Below are 20160 nucleotides of genomic sequence, written 5' to 3'. Positions count from 1 at the left end.
ATGGATCAACTGCATCCATAAAGAGCTTTTCAATCAGATCAAGCATTCTTTTGTGCTCCCTTCTTTTGCCCGACTCAAATGCAGGCTGCAATCCAAAGATAGGCATACTTTGGATGCTGTTTTTGCTTAACTGCTGCACACCAAATCTGTTTTGAAGTCGTCTTGGGAGTGACCCACCTTGCACACAGTGCAGTTATTTGTTTAGAATTTTCTTGTCAGTAAGAACAAAGAGGTTTGTCTTTATTGTCACTATCATGGAATGCTACTCCAATGAACTAATTCCGTTCACAAAGTCAGCCTCATGACTTGGCACATGGCTTCCTCAACCGCTGAACTGCTCTTTTGCATAGTAATGGTTTTCTATGTTGTTCAATACGAACTTGGAACTTTCGGATAAGAAATATCTTGGAGGACCAAAGCCCATAATCACAAAGTCTCAGAGACTGAGAAGGAATCAGTTCTGCCTTAAAGATCATAACAAATATGAGGGGGGAAGCTGATCCTAGATGACTGTCTCAATCCCTAAAAGGAAAGACACAACTGCTTTATGCTTTTTTTTAATGACAGCCACCACATACTGTGTATCTCTTGATAATGCACGACAGTGAAAATGTACAAGGACTGTCTGCCGTTATCAGAGGAGCTTTCTCATTGAGCTTCAACCAGTGGTCTTGTCAGCCAGTAAGAGGATGGGGGGAAAAAAAGAAAAGCTTTATTATAACATTCTAAAATGAGGTCATTCCATACAATGTCTGTTTTTCAAACTTCCCCTGTTGAGGGACACTCGTCTGAGTGTCTGATAAAATCCTGTATAGAAAACCAACTGACGTTGAAGATGAATGGGGGTTCACGGTCCCTCTTCTGCCCTCCCCAGCACAATGTGAAGACGAACCTGAGAAACATGTTAGCTACCCTCTCTCCCCTCCCTCACTCACTTGCTCTCGCTTCCCTCTCGGTTTCTCTCCCCCTCACTTTGTCTCTGGCAGAATGAGAGTTGAAAGGTCTGTAGGGAGGGATAAAATAATAGTTATTGGCAGTAGATGTAGAGACTGCTAATTTCCTAGGAGAGAGGAGCCATTGGGGCATTTCTAGTCACAAGCACTCAGGCGGACTGGCATTACAGGTGGAAGAGTAAGCTCTGATATCACCGTTATTGGCTATAGTGCTTTTCCTAGGCAGGCAGTGGCTGGATCATGAAGGTAAACCGGTGGTGATTGGTTGCCCAGATGAGACGTAGCCAATAGGCTGCTCCTGGGCGGACCAAGCACCTCTGTGTCTGCTCACCAGCGTAGTCATAGACCTTGAGGGGGAGGATGAATGCTAGCAGAAGAGAAGAAAAAGCGCTATTGTGTCACAACAAAAGGACAATATGCTTTGTGAATAGCAACGGTACACCGATGGACTTTTCAGTGTATTTCACAGAAACACAATTGAAAATGCATGTTGAATGTTGAATGCCCACTTGGTAACTCCATGTGCATTTTACAACAATACTGGTGAACACTGTATCTGCATTGAGCTACTACCATTTACCACAATAAAACATTTCTCTGTAGTAAATTATTAGATACAAAGAAAATGCATTTCCAACCGCAAAATGTAACTCCTTTAGACTGTGGCAAATGGCAATGGCCATTATGTACCAATCATACCCTGAACTCACTACATTTTCAGACATGATGTTCTAACACCATCACACTTATTGCGTAAGTACACACACATGCATATACACAGAGCGTACAAAACACCTTCCTAATATTGAGTTGCACCCCCTTTTGCCCTCAGAACAGCCTCAATTCGCCTCCTCCCCTTTATCAACACTGATTGAAGTGGATTTAACAAGTGACATCAATAAAGGATCATAGCTTTCACCTGGATTCACCTGGTCTGTCTAAGTCATGGTCCTCATGTATTGTACACTCGGTGTATATTCACACACACACACACACTTCAGGGCATGAGGGGGTAAATTACTTGTAAAATGGCTGAGTGATGAGGAGCAGAAGAGGAAAAGCCTCAGAGATTAGCCCAAGTTGAGGATGAAAGGCCAGGGATGCATGGAGGCCGGGAGGAGGAAGAAGGTTAGCGGACGGAAGGATACTACAGCAGTGAAATCCTATTTCAACAGCCTGAGGGAGGTGAGGGAACAGGGCTCTGCATTAGCGCTCAGTAACTCTACTCCTGTGTTCAGTCGTTTCAGGGGTTCTCTCAGGGAAGAAGAAAACATGTGAATTCCAGCAGCACTGCTGAGGCAAACATGAGTGAAGATGAAAGAGCTTAAGATTTCTCTCGCCATCTTTATTGGATTACACATCCGAGCTGGGAAAAGTGTCTTTGGCATTTCAATAGGCCCCGCTCGAAGACGAGTGGCAAAAGGTATGACGCGGGGAAAAGAGGAAGATTCCAACAGCTTCATCTCCAGTTGGTTTAGAAATCTGTTCAAGGACATTAAGACTCAGAGACTGATACATCTTTACCTAGAATGACTGTGTTGGACTCGGGTCAAATGTAGTGCACCATGTAGAGAATAGGGTGCCATTTGGGATGCACCCCATATCACAATAGAAGCCTTCAAACTGATCGGCAACGAGTTGCTTACAATACCAACCTATGTAAAAGGTTCAGACAAAAAAAAAAAAGACATCTCAATATGTTCAATTCAACCATTATTCTCAGCCGTTCTCATTATTTGGCCAAAGCAAAAATATCTATATTTGACTAACAACAACTTGATCACAGTTCCAAGTAACAATCAAATTCAGCATCATTGCATAATTTGGATCAGCATTGTGATTAGCAACATTACATTGCTCTGATTGGGCTAAATGGTGGAAATAGGGGGTAAAAAGAAGGGGTGAATTGGAGGTTCTCAGTCCTGAGCAGGAAGCAGATGGAGCTCAGTCATAGGCCGGCAGGCTGAACATGTCTGGTTTGAAGTCCTCCATGGTCCTCAGGACCAGTGTGGCCTCCTGGGTAATGGCCTCGGTCCAGTTTGTCATCAGGGATCATTACCACCTGCATCCCAGCCGCCAGGCCGGCCTCAACACCCATAGGAGCATCCTCAAACACCAGGAAACAAGACAAGCAGGTGCTGGATGTCTAACAGTGTTAAATTAAAAGGAGACTAAAGGATTTTTAAATTCACATGGGGGCATAATGGAGTGAACAATGGTTCATGTAATTCTGCAATACAGTCAATTATGTATTATAACCTTGTGTGTCCACTACAGGAGGTTGAAGGCAAAATACCAGAAGTTGTCCATTTAAAAAAATAAAAAGAGGAAGACAAGGTTTATGATGCCTTATTATGCAACCACAACATACACCAGTACAGTCTATTGACACAGCACAAAGCACAATGTTTTGGACTGAGAAGCCTATGTCTATGACCTGCAACTCGGTGTCTGGTGGAGAAAACAGAGCAGAGGAAGGCTGTCATACTGAAGAACTCGTGTTGAGGTGAGGTGACCCACAGTATGATTCTGACTGTTACTTTTGCGTCACAGATGCATGAATAGAGGCAGCATACGAATGAAAAGCCAATATGGAAGCAGTGTTGAGAAGAATGGACAAAGAACTGAGTGACCAGAGCTTCCTTTTTATTCATTGGGAACTTCCGACATCCTGCGCTTTTTGAACCTCAATAGCTACGCTTCCTGGCTTTTCAAACAAAACACCCCCTCCAAAGACGTCTCCCGCCACTCTACCTAATTCAAGGTTCAATCAATCCCTATAATTTGAATGAGTGCACAAAAAGAATCACACAGTTGCACTATTTTCTGCAATGTTCTTCCTTCTACGTGATTTCCCTCCAATTTGCCTTTGACTTACCTCACACACTAATGGTGACAGACAATGCAATTTAATTGTACCAGATTGACCTAACAGCTTCGGAAATGCCCTAAATGCCCTGACTACCAGTCAGTCTCTTCTCTAATTCTTAAATGGAACTAAAATAACTTCAAGGTTCCCAGGTGGAACAATAGAAGCCGACTCGAGGACTCTAGAAGATTTGACTAATTGACCCTTGCCTAGAAGTAGCCTAGGAGAGGGACAATAAGTATGTAAACACAGAGCAGCAAGGCTACCGAGGGTCCCTCGCTAGGTAATGCCCCTTAATTGGGAGCAACTAAGACTCTGAATTAGGCAACGAGCCTAGCAAATTAACCTTAAAATCAGTGTTCAATGGCTGCATTGTAATGGACGAGAGGGAAACAGGACTCAAATGCACTGCATTTGGCACAGGAGGAAGGCACATAGCACAAACAGACTGGCACTCAGATGATCATGCCAACTCCTTGTCACTCATTGTCATGCCAAACATGTTTGGCTTGACAATGAGCAATGGAGTTTGCAAGGGCACAAGTAGATCTGTGACCAGGCTACAAGTCACTGCAGCAAAGAGAGATTGGGGTGTTGATTTTCCTTATAAAGGGTCAAGGGTCTTTTCTCCCACTCATTGTTAGGACCAAAGAAGTTTGCTTCAAAAATCTATATTTTATTGTTGAATTACAGGCCTGCTATTCCATGCATTGGGAACAGTGAACGGAGAACAGACAGAGAACCCAAAGTCGTTCACCATGCAGGCCTCCAACAGCCATCCCCATGGAAGATTAACAACCAGTCCTGAGGCATACACCCAAACACATGCAACATTCATCAGAACCAATTTAATCTGTATTCACAGTGTACCCAAGGCAGTCAATGCCACAACACAAGAGAAGAGGGGGAGACTCAGTGTGTGTGTGTGGGGGGATACTTTCCAAATGACACCCTATTCCCTACATAGTGTACTGCTTTTGACCAGGCTCTTCTCAAAAGTAGTGCATTACGTAGGGAATGGGATGCCATTAGGGACGCACATCAGACTACAGTGGCTGGTGCCAAGACTACTGTGAATAGCCAGCTCAGCAGCACGTCACACACACTCCCTTTACAACGGTGTATTAAGGGGAGATGACAGGACACAGCGTAGTGTTGTTATGGAGCAGATCCAGGGCCTGCTTGGCAGCCAGCAGCAACTACTTCAGCAGAACGGACCAGGACGTTTAATAGTTTACAGGACTATCATGGGACACTTAGAACAAGGAGAGAAAAGTTTCCCTCAGAGAGACTGGGACTGGAGAATGGGTTTTAATCATATGGACGCATGTTATGTGACTGAGTCATAAGTATACACACTACGGTTTAAAAGTTTGGGGTCACTTAAAAATGTCCGTGTTTTTGAAAGAAAAGCTCATTTTTTGTCCATCAAAATAGCATCAAATTGATCTGAAATGCAGTTTAGACATTTGTTAATGTCGTAAATGACAATTGTAGATGGAAACGGCAGATCTTTTATGGAATATCTACATATGTGTACAGAGGCCCATTATCAGCAACTATCACTCCTGTGTTCCAATGGCACGTTGTGTTAGCTAATCAAAGTTTGACATTTTAAAAGGCTAATTGATCATTAGAAAACCCCTTTGCAATTATGTTAGCACAGCTGAAAATGGTTGTGCTGATTAAAGAAGCATCAGCATTTCTGGGTTCGATTACAGGCTCAAAATGGCCAGAAATAAATAACTTTCTTCTGAAACTTGTTAGTCTGTTCTTGTTCTGAGAAATGAAGGTTATTCCATGTGAGAAATTGCCAAGAAAGATCTCGTAAAACGCTGTGTACTACTCCCTTCACAGAACAGCGCAAACTGGCTCTAATCAGAATAGAAAGAGAAGTGGGAGGCCCTGGTGCACAACTGAGCAAGAGGACAAGTACATTAGAGTGTCTAGCTTGAGAAACAGACGCCTCACAAGTCCTCAACTGGCAGCTTCCTTAAAATAGTACCCGCAAAACACCAGTCTCAACGTTAACAGTGAAGATGCCACTCCGGGATGCTGGAAAAATACATATATTTTCTTACAAAGAAAAAGCCATATCTCAGACTGGACAATTAAAAGTAAAGATTAAGATGTGTAAAAGAACAGACACTGGACAGAGGAAGATTGGAAAAAAAGTGTTATGGACAGACAAATCTAAATTTGAGGTGTTCGGATTACAAAGAAGAACATTCTTGAGATGCAGAAAAAAATGAAAAGATGCTGGAAAAGGGCTTGATGCCATTTGTCAAGCATGGTGGAGGCAATGTGATGGTCTGGGACGGTGCTTTGGTGGTGGTAAAGTAGGAGATTTGTACAGGGTAAAAGGGATCTTGAAGAAGGCCTATCACTCCATTTTGCAACGCCATGCCATACCCTGTGGACGGCGCTTAATTGGAGACAATTTCCTCCTACAACAGGACAATGACCCAAAGCACAGCTCCAAACTATGCAAGAACAATTTAGGGAAGAAGCAGTTGGCTGGTACTCTGTCTATAATGGAGTGGCCAGGATCATCACCGGTTCTTGAGCCTATTGAGCTGTTGTGGGAGCAGCTTGACCGTATGGTATGTAAGTGCCCATCAAGCCAATCCAACTTGTGGGAGGTGCTTCAGGAAGCATGGGGTGAAATCTTTTCAGACAATTTTTATTTCCATTAAAAATTATTTTAACCTTGTTAAAGTCTTGACTATATTTCCTATTGATTTTGCAACTCATTTCATGTGTTTTCATGGAAAACAACGACATTTCTAAGTGACCCCAAACTTTTGAACGGTGGTGTATGTGATTTAATCAGATATACTTTTGTGTATATATAGTGTGTGGACAACCCTTCAAATGAGTGGATTCTGCTATTTCAGCCATACCCATTGCTGACAGGTGTATAAAAATCGAGCACACAGCCATGCAATCTCTACAGACAAACATTAGCAGTAGAATGGCCTTACTGAAGAGCTCAGTGACTTTCAACGTGGCACTATTATAGGATGCCACCTTTCCGACCTTTCCAAGTCAGTTCGACAAAGTGCTGCCCTGCTAAAGCTGTCCCGGTCAACTGCAAGTGCTGTTATTACGAAGTGGAAATGTCTAGGACCAACAACGGCTCATCCGCGAAGTGATAGGCCACACAAGCTCACAGAACAGGACCACTGAGTACCAACATTTTTTTGTCTGTCCTCGGTTGCAACACTCACTACCGAGTTCCAAGCTGCCTGTGGAAGCAACGTCAGCACAAGAACTGTTCGTCAAGAGCTCCATGAAATGGGTTTCCATGGCCGAGCAGCCACACATAAGCCTAAGATCACCATGCGCAATGCCAAGCGTTGGCTGGAATGGTGTAAAGCTCGGCACCATTGAACTCTGGAGCAGTGGAAACGCATTCTCTGGAGTGATGAATCACATTTCACCATCTGGCAGTCCGGTGGATTAATCTGGGTTCGGCGGATGTTAGGAGAACGATACCTGCTTAAATGCATAGTACCAACTGTAAAATTTGGTGGAGGAAGAATAATGCTCTGGGGCTGTTTTCCCTTTAGTTCCAGTGAAGGGAAACCCTAACGCTACAGCATTCAATTACATTTTAGACGATGCTGTGCTTCCAACTTTGTGGCAACAGTTTGGGGAAGGAAATTCCTGTGTCAGCATGACAATGCCCTCGTGCACAAAGCGAGGTAGATACATAAATGGTTTGTCGAGATCGGTGTGGAAGAACTTGACCGGCCTACACAGAGCTCTGACCTCAACCCCATCGAACACCTTTGGGATGAATTGGAACGCCGACTGCAAGCCAGGCCTAATTGCCCAACATCAGTGCCGACCTCACTAATGCTCGTGGATGGATGGAAATCCCTGCAGCAATGTTTCAACATCTAGCGGAAAGAGGGGAAGCTTTTATAGCAGCAAAGAGGGGGGGGGGGGGCAGACTCCATATTAACGCCCATGATTTTGGAATGAGATGTTCGACGAGTATGTCCACATACTTTTGCTCATGTAGTGTAAGGATGTTATATGATGGAATCATATGTACTGTGTGTTATGTTACAGAATCATATGGACTGTATGTTATGGCAGATGATTGTGTAGGCTTGCTGCTAGACAGTAGGCTCATGCTATTGTAAACAGAGAGCAGGGTCTGTCACATAGACTTGACCTGGCAGCATGGTTAGTCCCTGGGGAATCCTCATTAGATGAGCCATTCAGCCCAGATGGAGAAGCAGAGAACCGTAGGTCACAGTCGCCATACGCACTCAACCTAGACATGGACCAGGGAAACTAGGAAATAAAGCTGGGTTTACCAAATCTACACACAGATGAATGAGGAGAGGAAGGTATAGTGGAGCTCCAAAGGTATTTCACAGAAAACCCATTAAGACTTTCAGCATTCATGTAGGGAAGAGCACTCAACATGCTCGGCACAGAATATACACTGAGTATACTGTCACGTACGCCTCTCGGAGGAGGGAACGCAACACCCTGCTACAACTCAATTGCCTGTGGAGTGAAAAAAGATATGTGATTGTAGGTGCGGGTAAGGATGACAGAGGGAGAGAATATTACCGTTTACAGGGAATTTATTCTTCCTTCACACGGTAAGGCGGGGAAACGGGGCTGGAAGGAACCAAAGCAAAGAAAGTTAAAGTTCCCCCTCTCCTACCACACTAACCAAAATACAGGGGGTGGTTCGCCCAGGTCTTACCTAGTGTGCATAGACAGAGTAAATACTACAGGCCTCTTGAGAACAAATGAAACAGAATAATCCAAAAACACTAGGTACTATGATATACACATACCTCTACAGGAACAGCTATGAAACACTTTCAACACATTTACCAGACCAAACACTAACACAGCATATACAAAGAAGCTTTCTCACCTAACAAAGGAACACTGGCTTTTCAAGCTGCAGGAGTCGGTAATTGCAGACAAGCTGTATCCCCTGACAAGAGGGCGGAGTCAGAGCTCCATTTAGTGATGGGCCCGACCAATCAGCTGCTTTGGAATCCAGGAAGCCATCCTGAAATACACACACACAAACAAACCCACAACAACGCAGAAACTGGGCAACAGTACAAAACATTCAAAACACCTTCCTAATATTGAGATGCAGGCTCAGTTCAGAACAGCCTCAGTTCGTCGGGGCATAGACTCTACAAGCTGTCAAAAGCGTTCCACAGGGACGCTGGCCCATGACTCCAATGACCTTTGGAGTGCCCATTCACTCTCAATGGCACACACACAATCCATGTCTCAACTGTCTCAAGGCTTAAGAATCCTTCTTTAACCTGTCTCCTCCCCTTCATCTACACTGATTAAGGTTGATTTAACAAGTGACATCAATAAGGGATCATACTGTAGCTTTCACCTGGATTCACTTGGTCAGTCCGTCATGGAAAGAGCAGGTGTTCCTAACGTTTTGTACACTCAGTGTATGTCGGCTACGACAGTAAAATAAGTACTTAACATAGAGCTCCAGTCAGTTTTAAAATGGGTAACTAGCAATAGGCTGGTGCTGTTGTTGTATTGTTTTTGGGACAAATCACTCACTCAACCCTAAAGCTCCTCCAGATCTATTATTGAATAATGTGGCGATTGAGCAACTTAAAGAGACTAAACATCTGGGTGTAACCCTAGATAGCAAGCTACAGAATCATGGTAAAATCATATGGACTCAATGGTTACTAAAACATGATGAGGTGTTGCTCTGCTTTCTTGACATCTCAGTCGACCAGACAGGTCCTACAGGCCTTTGCCGCACCTGGACTACTGCCCAGTCGTGGGGTCGTGTGTGGCAAAGAGGGACATAGGTCAATGACAGTCGGTCCAGAACAGAGCAGCACGTAATTGCATGTAGATGTACACAGATGGCGAATGTCAGTGACATGCATGTCAATCTCTCCTAGCTCCGAGTAGAGGAGAGACTGACTGCATCACTATCGGTCTTTGTGCGAGATATCGATGTGTTGAAGGTTACTGAACTGTCTGTTCAAGCAGTCGGCACACAGTTCGGACACTCATCAGTACGACACAAGACACGCAACCAGGAGGTCTCTTCACAGTCACCAGGTCCAAAACAGAGGCTGAGATAACGCACAGTATTAATTGAGCCATGACAACATGGAGCTCTCTGCCACCTCCGGTAACTCAAGAAAGCAATAAAAACAGATTTAAAAAGTATTTAAAAAACAGATAAAAGAACACCTTACGGCACAACGGGGACTGTGAAGAGAGCCATTTTGATATATTTTATATTGTAATTTGCACTGTGTTGTGTATTGAATGATGTAGGTGGGTGGCTTTGCACAAGCCACGGCTTGTCTGAGTCAGAATGGCTCATAGGGAAGGAGACATCTCCTGTTCCTGAAGCATGAGACAGAGGCAGATTATGTATATTATGTATTTTAGTTGTGTTTTTTTTCCCTCCTGTATGGATCCCAATAAATACTACTACTAAATACTACCTTTACTGTGTCATTTTCTATTTTATTGTGTCTTTTTTTATGTCATTTTGTGTCATTTTTATGTTCCTGGAAGGACACATCAAGGGAGATAAAACAAAAACCTATTTTGAATGGAATTTTGAATGGAATTTTGACACACACAGTTGTTTGACAGTGATCCATTCATCAAATCATTTTCTTTTTTCCTCAGGTGTTATATCCTAAAGAGGCTGATCCTCTGCTCCAACATATTACTTCCCTTGTCGCTTTTGTCAACGTCTGACACGACAAGGCAAACCAACTATGTCAACACCAGAGTGCCTGTGTGTCTGCTAACTTTCGCACGGCTTTAAGACGGGGCTTGTCACAGTCACACAGCCATTCACTGAAATAACAGCGTCTGTACAGTCTCTTTCCCTTCAATATTTAACCAGAGCAGTTGATGTTTTGTTTACGTCGGGTTAATAAAACAATCCTTCTGCCTCTCGTCTTGCTCCGACACCAATCTGGTCTGAGCGTAATGCAATAAGGTAGGTAGTGCAGCGTGTTCATACATCAAACAGTCGGTCTCAGACTGATGAACGGTGCCTTAGCAAGAAAATACCTGAAACTAACACATCACACAGTGAGGAGTTGTGCGAGTGTGTATATTCGAGTCGGCAACGTGGGTTGTTGAGTGAGTGAAGAGACAGTGATAGATTGCCTGCTCCCTCTTCTAAACCATCTAAGCCCAGGGCAGGCTGACTACAGGGATGTGTAACGTTTCATCATCTGTGTTATGGGGTACTTTGTTATACACAGGAAACAGGAAATGCAGGCCATCATTTAAAAATCTGGAGGTCATGGAGGTTTGCATCCTAAATGGCGCTCTATTCCCTTTACAGTGCCCAACTTTTGATCAGGGTCCATAGGGCTCTGGAGTGCACTATAAAGGGAATAGGGTGTCATTTGGGATGCAACCCTGGAGGGCACAGTATAAACGCATAACAAGGCAATCCATTGGCCTCCAGAGGGCTGCGTTCACAAGGCTAATGAGTGGTTTGGTCAACCATGAGGAAAATCACATGGAGAGGTCAGTCAGATGTTCGTCATTTTAGGCCGGATGGCAGACAGGTGCGGAATAGCTTTCATTTGGTGTCTGAGGAGTGAGGACCCGTTTTCATCTTTTACTCAGAAAAATATTAGATTTAGAATAGTCTCTTCTAACATGCCACTGTGCTTGCGGAGCGCCCGGAATCGGTTGAGAGAGATTAGGTTTTGAAAGACTTAGGATACATGCAGGCTATGGAATAGGTAGACTTCATAAATAACCGTAGGTAAGGGTCACGTTATCTAGAAATGGCGGAAATAGAAGGTCAAGGTAAAGACATACCTATTGATGATTGAGTGAAGTCAATTCTCTCCCGCACCATCCTTCCACAACTGCCTTCCAGATAAGAAAATCATTAGCAAACCATTATATTTCAGTGAACTAGACCCCCAGGAAATAGCCTTTAACTTGTATACCGGCTGTGACAGTGACACTCCCCGGGAGCTCATAAAAATCCCCATTGACCGAGTGTCTGTCCGTAAATCTTACATCTCCATGCCAGTGTTGGCATTTCTTTCCAACAGAATAAAAGGAGTGATCAATATTGTTAAAGCTCCTCATAAACTCAGACAGACCCACTGACAATGTATTCTCCCCGTTCCTGATTTGGTGTGGACGGAAAAGGACCCAACAGGCTCAGTGAAAAACGAACACGGAAGTCTGTGTTCAGAAAGGACTTTAACAAATCTAATAATATTGTGCATCTGAAATGAATGGGAGTTTGCAGGGTTTTAGGCCACTAAAATGTGGCGCTAGACATAAAAACCTAAACAAGCACATTACTGCTGAGTATAGGGCAAGCGGAATTACATCTACTGCTATTAAGAACAGACCTTCTGACCACTTAAAGCACCACTGTGTCCATAATATTTTTTGGCAGAGAACTTCAAAGCTCAAGTATTGAATATTTCATAGAGCTGATATTAAAAAAACACTCCTGTTTTTAAAAACATTTTTACTCGCAGCGAGGCCCTACCTTCTCCGTCAAAGCACATGGGACTGTCTGTTCATAAGGAACATCATTAGGGCTGTAGAATAGCACAGCCTTCACTATTCAGATAGATAGATCAAGCCTGTTTTAGTCCCTGACCATTTCAATCCACCAGCACCAAACACACTGGGCACAACAAACGCATCACAGTTCGCACTGTGATAGCTAAATTGAAGAATACAATTTAAAAAATGGACCATGTGGTTGAGAAATATTGAATAATGTGTCTATTTTGGGATTATAGCAGCAGTTCCAATTTATTATGTGGTTGGTGCGTCTGCACTGCAGAGAGGCCCACTGGGTCCCGATAGTTGAAATGCCCATAAAATACGGGGGTGTAGCCGAGGCGACTGGTTGTCCCTAAATCAGCATTGTGTTGTTGTTGTTGTTGTTGTTGTTGTAATATCATTATCTAGGCTAGCTACAGATCCAAGCTCTGGAGCCAATACGGTCTCTGTACTGACTCTTTACACCCTCTGTGTGAGCCTCTCTGTGTCTTAGTCCCAAATGGCACCCTATTCCCTACACAGTGCACTAATTTTGACCAGAGCCCTATGGCCCCTGGTCAAAAGTACTGCATGAAGAGGGAATATATTGTCATTTGGGATGTAAGTGGGTCTTTTCTGAAACCTATTGTCACCTCACTGTTTTTAAATAAGGTTGGTTGGGTTTCTTTTACTATAGTCTACACAGGGTTATTAGACTCAGTAGGAGTGTGAAGACATTGGCCTTTAAGTAAGGCATGACTCTTTCCCATGCACATAATTCAGTATGTAACTCAACTACCTACAACAGTTAAACAACAGTCTCTCTTTCAATATCTTTAAGATGATCCATGCTATAATGGGCCTATTTCATTTTACACAAAGTTCATTTCATGTCCTAATTGTACCGTTTTTGGTGCTATAAACCTTTCCTTGGTGTAAGGTCATTTATGATTAATGGTAGCGGAATTACTGTTCTCCCTGCCTTTCAATGTATGTCCCAAATTGCACCCTACTTCATTAATCTTAGTTGGTAGGCTGAGCACACACACCTTTAGTGAAAACCTTTTCTCTATCTCCCTCGGCCTCCCTCCCTTTCTCCCTCACTCTCTCTATGTCATAGTATTTTTTAGTGCTGGGGAGAAAGTGAAAAATGGAGGAGGTGGAGGACTATTTCCTTGCCTTTGGTCACCATAGAGACAGAGTACTGGGCTAGGCACATTACTCACTTGTGAGAGGGTTTTAAGCAGTCTGCCAGGCGTATTACCTGCAGTGTTGCATAGAATCATCATGGCCCTCAAAATGCCTCACGTCACTTCATGCCTGTATTCCAAGGAAACCTTCCTCCCAATAACGTTGATATAAACAGCAACCTTTAAAGCACCAGAAGACAAATGCATCCTGAGAAATGGATTGAAATTTCACTGCATGACTGTTATCGAACATGTACAGTTGTAGGGAAAGCTTAAAATAATGCTTACATTTTAGAGGTAAAAAGGACAACAAAAAAATACAACTCAAATGTATCACCTAAGCCCGACTTCGCTGCAGTTTCTGTAAAATGCCTCACTACAATGAATTCAACTCATTGTAAATTCATCACTGCTTCTACTAATCTGGGGGTAGGAGAGAAGCTGCGAACACAATGTTAATACACCTTTTTCTTTTTCTTTTATTCTGTCTTTCTCCTGTCTCCTCCTTGCAATCCTGAACCGCAATTTGTCCCCTCCCTCCCTATTTCTCTCTCTCCCTCTGTGCTTAGTCAAAACTGTCACGGAGAGAGGAGCCAGGTTGTGATGCATCATAATTCGTTATTCCACTAAACACTGAACCGATTCCCCTCTCAGCCGCAGTTCCATATCTCATCAAGAAAAACGTCCTAACTGGGGATGTTTGGAAGCCTCCAAGATTTTAAAAAAGCAGGCCGACAAGTATTGAAGGCTACTGCTGCAGCAGATCCATTTGCAGAAAAATCTACAGCCCTGCACCTGTTAGGGAGATTCATTTACCTCAAAAAGGAAAACAACAAATCCAAAGCTATTAACCTCTCTTTTCAGGTTCCCATTTTCCATTTTCCATTTGATAGCTCTCTGTAAAACTAACTGAATGTAGTCTTCTAACCCTAATGATTGTAGACCTATTTCATAGGTGGTTTTGCTAAAACAGGCATGGAAGGAAGGTGATTAAACATGGTTGTGTCTGCATCCCAAGTAGCACCTTATTCCCTGTACAGTGCACTACATTTGATGAGTGCACTATGGGCCCTGGTCAAATGTAGTGCACTATAAAAGGGAATAGGGTGCCATTCGGGAATGTACACAGTGTGATTCCTCAGTGTTGTGGGAGTGTTGGGGGTATTTTCATGGCTGGTGTTGACAACACAGATCTGTTACTTACACCTACCCTTAATAAGCCAAAACATTGGCATTGAAAATGGAAATGAATGAGAGAGTATGAAGTCGGTTATAGGCTTAATCATTTCCCTCACTTTCTGGATGTGTAAATAAATTAAATTCCATAGGTTCTTATAAATAGAAGCTAAACTTTCGATAGCCTAGTTTGGATCTGCTACAGTCGATCAGTCAGTTAGTCAGGGTCTAGATAATAATTCCTTTGACATGTCTTAAGAACAGGTGATAGCTGGGGCATTGAAGCATGAAAGGATGACATTAGCCTTGGTAACCTTCCTAACAACAGAATTGGTTATGGGCTTAAGAGGTAACCCACTTTCTTGGAGGTAGTGTATAAACGCAATTCCACAGGTTCCAATAAAAACTATTTAGTTTATCTGGTCAATGATTAGCCTACGAATGTATATACTAAGTAACAAATGAAAAACAACGGAATTGGTGTACAACTTTTAGGGGTTGCTCTTTTTCAGCGTTATAAGTTGTGCCAGCCCACTGTCCACTACCCTGTCCCATTTCCTATCCTTTATAGCATCTGAGCCATGATTGGTAAGAATTGGTGACCTTCGGGCTGCTTTCCCCCTCTAACATTACTAGCATTACTAGGTGTGTATGAGAGTATCTAAGAGTGTCTACTGATCTGTCTCTCTTATTGTGGCTGGTTATTTTATGCTTAGCTTATTTATTCATGAGGCAAGTATAGGGCAATAGTCTACTCCACTACCCACTGTAGGCTACTGTCCCTATTACCGTGCCTGGAGGCACAGGAGGAGTGAACCTGTTGGCACACACCAAGAAGGAGTCAGGCTGAGGTTTGCTGTTTTTTTTACATTGGGGTCATCCCCCAGGATGATGTGGCTGAACAAGTCAAAAAAGGCTTTGTGATGACTGGTCTTCATCTCAAACGTCAGGCCTGCTGAGCTTGTCACTATGGCGATGGGCACGTTGTGTTTACAGAGATGGTGGATGATCTTCTCCACTCCTGGTTACCAGTTAAAGTTTGGACACACCTACTCATTCAAGGGTTTCTCTTTATTTGTACAATTTCTACATAGTAGAATAATAGTGAAGACATCAACACTATGAAATAACACATATGAAATCATGTACAGTCGTGGCCTCAAGTTTTGAGACTGACACAAATATTAATTTCCACAAAGTTTGCTGCTTCAGTGTCTTTAGATATTTTTGTCAGATGTTACTATGGAATACTGAAGTATAATTACAAGCATTTCATAAGTTTCAAAGGCATTTATTGACAATACATGAAGTTGATGCAAAGAGTCAATATTTGCAGTGTTTACCATTCTTTTTCAAGACCTCTGCAATCCACCCTGGCATGCTGTCAATTAACTTCTGGGCCACATCCTGACTGATGGCAGCCCATTCTTGCATAATCAATGCTTGGAGTTTGACAGAATTTGTAGGTTTTTGATTGTCCAGCCACCTCTTGAGGATTGACCACATGTTCTCAATGTGATTAAGGTCTGGGGAGTTTCCTGGCCATGGACCCAAAATAGCAATGTTTTGTTCCCTGAGCCACTTAGTTATCACTTTTGCCTAATGGCAAGCTGCTCCATCATGCTGGAAAAGGCATTGTTCATCACCAAACTGTTCCTGGATGGTTGGGAGAAGTTGCAGAATATCAGTCTGTCCCTGATGTTTTTCCTGGAGAGAAGTAGCTTCTTTGCTGCCCTTCTTGACACCAGGCCATCCTCCAAAAGTCTTCGCCTCACTGTACGTGCAGATGCACTCACACCTGCCTGCTGCCATTCCTGAGCAAGCTCTGTACTGGTGGTGCCCCGATCCCACAGCTGAATCAACTTTAGGAGACGGTCCTGGCGCTTGCTGGACTTTCTTGGGTGCCCTGAAGCCTTCTTCACAACAATTTAACTGCTCTCCTTGAAGTTCTTTATGATCAGATAAATGGTTGATTTAGGTGCAATCTTACTCGCAGCATTATCCTTGCATGGGAAGCCCTTTTCGTGCAAAGCAATGATGATGGCACCTGTTTCCTTGCAGGTAACCATGGTTGACAGAGGAAGAACAATGATTCCAAGCACCACACTCCTTTTGAAGATTCCAGTCTGTTATTCGAACTCAATCAGCATGACAGAGTGATCTCCTGCCGCCAGACTGACATGATGTCAGTTGGTCCTTTTGTGGCAGGGCTGAAATGCAGTGGAAATTTGGGGGGGGATTCAGATCATTTGCATGGCAAAGAGGGACTTTGCAATTAATTGCAATTCATCTGATCACTCTTCATAACATTCTGGAGTATATGAAAATTGCCATCATACAAACTGAGGCAGCAGACTTGTATATTTGTGTCATTCTCAAAACTTTTGGCCACGACTGTAGTAACCAAAAAAGTGTTAAACAAATTCAAATACATTTTATTTTTGAGGCTCTTCAAAGTTGATTTCACACTCTTGGCATTCTCTCAACCAGCTTCATGAGATAGTCACCTTGAATGCATTTCAATTATCACATGTGCCTTGTTAAAAGTTCATTTGTGGAATTTATTTTCTTCTTTAATGCATTTGCGCCAATCAGTTGTGTTGTGACAAGGTAGGGGTGGTATACAGAAGATAACCCTATTTGGTAAAAGACCAAGTCCATATTATGGCAAGAAAAGCTCAAATAAGCAAAGAGAAACGACAGTCCATCATTACTTTAAGACATGAAGGTCAGTCAATACGGAACATTTCAAGAACTTTGAACATTTCTTCTAGTGCAGTCACAAAAACCATAAAGCACTATGATGAAACTGGCTCTCGTGAGGACTGCCACAGGAATGAAAGACCTTGAGTTACCTCTGCTGCAGAGGATCTGTTCATAAAAGTTAACTGAACCTCAGATTGCAGCCGAAATAAATGCTTCACAGAGTTCAAGTAACAGACACATCTCAACATCAACTGTTCAGAGGAGACTGTGTGAATCAGGCCTTCATGGTCAAATTGCTGCAAAGAAACCACTACTAAAGGACACCAATAAGAAGAGGAGACTTGCTTGGGCCAAGAAACACAAGCAATGGACATTATACCGATAGAAATCTGTCCTCTGATGAGTCCAAATTTGAGGTTTTTGGTTCCACCTCTGTGTCTTTGTGAGACGGAGAGTAGGTGAACAGATGAGCTCTGTGGGTGTGGTTCCCACCATGAAACATGGAGGAGGTGTGATGGTGTAGGGGTGTTTTGCTGGTGACACTGGCTGTGATTTATTTAGAATGCAAGGCACACGTAACCAGCAGGGCTTCCACAGCATTCTGCAGCGATACGCCATCCCGTCTAGTTTGCGCTTAGTGGGACTATCATTTGCTTTTCAACAGGACAAAGACCTAACACACCTCCAGGCTGTGTAAGGGCTATTTGACCAAGAAGGAGAGTGTGGGAGTGCTGCATCAGATGACCTGGCCTCCGCAATCACCCGACCTCAACACAATTGAGATGGTTTGGGATGAGTCTTAACTATTATTCTACGATGTAGAAAACAGTAAAAAAAATGTTAAAAAACCTTGAATGAGTAGGTGTGTCCATACTTTTGACTGGTACTGTACAGTACACATCATTGGTTAGTCCTACACACAGTGAATACTAACAAATCCAAACAAATTGAGCCCTGTTCAAATCCAGGATCACACTCCCTCTGCCTCATGCCTTATAGCAGGGGTACTCAACTTACGCTATGAAGTCCAGAGCCTGCTGATCTTCTATTCTACCTGATGAATGAAAACATGGGATTAATATTTGTTTGTCAATAAACTCATCAGAAACGGATATTTCATAGGTGAGAATAAATTATTTTGTTAATGTTATGGTAACTATAAAAACTTTCACAAACTACCACTATACCACACACACACACACACACACACACACACACACACACACACACACACACACACACACACACACACACACACACACACACACACACACACACACACACACACACACACACACACACACACACACACACACACACACCTTAGTTACCTTGCATCATTTGAGCTGAAGGAAGTATCCTCTCCTGTATTTTTCTAGTCTCACTGAGAAGTTCCTCTGGTGTCATTGGTCGTTCTAGGGAGTCTCGTATAATGGTGGAAGCCTCCATAGCTTTCTTACCCATTCACATCCCAGGTGTATTTCTTTCCAAACCGGTCGCGTACTCCCTGGTATGACATCGTGTACAGCCTCTCTGTATCTGCAAGTTCAAAACAGTGAAAAATAAAAGTTAAATAGCTATGTTATCACCACATGTTTACCTTAAAGCTAAAATCCTTAGTTGCTAGATCAAGTTTTGGACTTATAAAGTAATGTTATATACCCATTGATTCTGGAAGAATATAACTTATCTCACGAGCTTAGTTCAACCGTCATACCCCATCAGAACCCAAATGATACGTTTTGTTTTACTACAATGTTTGTAAAGAACAGAAATGTAAACAAACGGTATAGCTTTAAAACATGGTTTAATCTATCATTTTGATATCATGGATGGTCAGTCCTTGGGCATTCAAATCTCTATGCATTTTAATGGTTACATTTACCCACACCCATCCCCCTGCTCTTTACTGAAACAGATGCTTTTAACTAAGGATTCTAGATTTAAATCACGAAATTCAGAAGAAGACTACAAGACCGCACATGGAAATGATTAGCGAGTGTTATGGTTGTAGAAAGATTATTTTACGGATAGCAAGCGTTACATTTTCATTTTGCTTCACCATGGTTAACACGCATGAATGAATGAGCCGTTACTGAATGCTCGGCCTAGGTAGCTCATTCGTGTCACATTCTGTTTTGCTTGATCGTCTTATGTGTATATAGAAAGTGTATGTGAATAACCTAATAATAATTCATCCATGTCGAAAAGAACGTGGGTCACCGGTTTAAAAATCGATTGTGTAGACATAATTACAGTAGCTGTCAACACCACAACAAAATCCAATCTTGAAATCGAAGAACCAGAAAGCTAACGATAGTTATGGTTAGCAAGAAGATGGACAACTGGTACCAAAATCTCAACTATCACGTAGAAAACTAAATGTATGCTTTTATTCATTTCTAGAACATACTGTTTACATTACACAACATCAAATGAATTTAGATTCACAAAAATGAAGCTGCCGCAAATAAAAGGTGATTCTTTAGTCGTCCAATATTTTGTAATGGCTGATGGGTAATGTAGTTTTATTCTCAGAACCCACTTCTGCCTATTCACTCAGAAGAATCAGTCTCGTAATAACCTACTTATCGACAGAAATGTAGGCCTAATCTAAATGTGATTTTATACATTTAAAACACATTTACGTCACTGTTTATTTTTTAGATAACATCACATTTTCTGGACCTTTGTGCTGTTGCCCAATAATGTTTGTACCATGTTT

General features: G+C 42.6%; 1 pseudogene; it reads right to left on the bottom strand.

Moving 5' to 3' along the window:
- Positions 1 to 2728: 2728 nt before the first annotated feature.
- On the bottom strand, positions 2729 to 19685 carry LOC109906271 (pseudouridine-5'-phosphatase-like; annotated as a pseudogene).
- Positions 19686 to 20160: the final 475 nt, after the last annotated feature.

Source organism: Oncorhynchus kisutch, linkage group LG16 (genome assembly GCF_002021735.2).
Source record: "Oncorhynchus kisutch isolate 150728-3 linkage group LG16, Okis_V2, whole genome shotgun sequence".
In the NCBI taxonomy this organism is placed as follows: Eukaryota; Metazoa; Chordata; class Actinopteri; order Salmoniformes; family Salmonidae; genus Oncorhynchus; species Oncorhynchus kisutch.
This window is presented reverse-complemented; position numbering and strand designations above follow the sequence as displayed.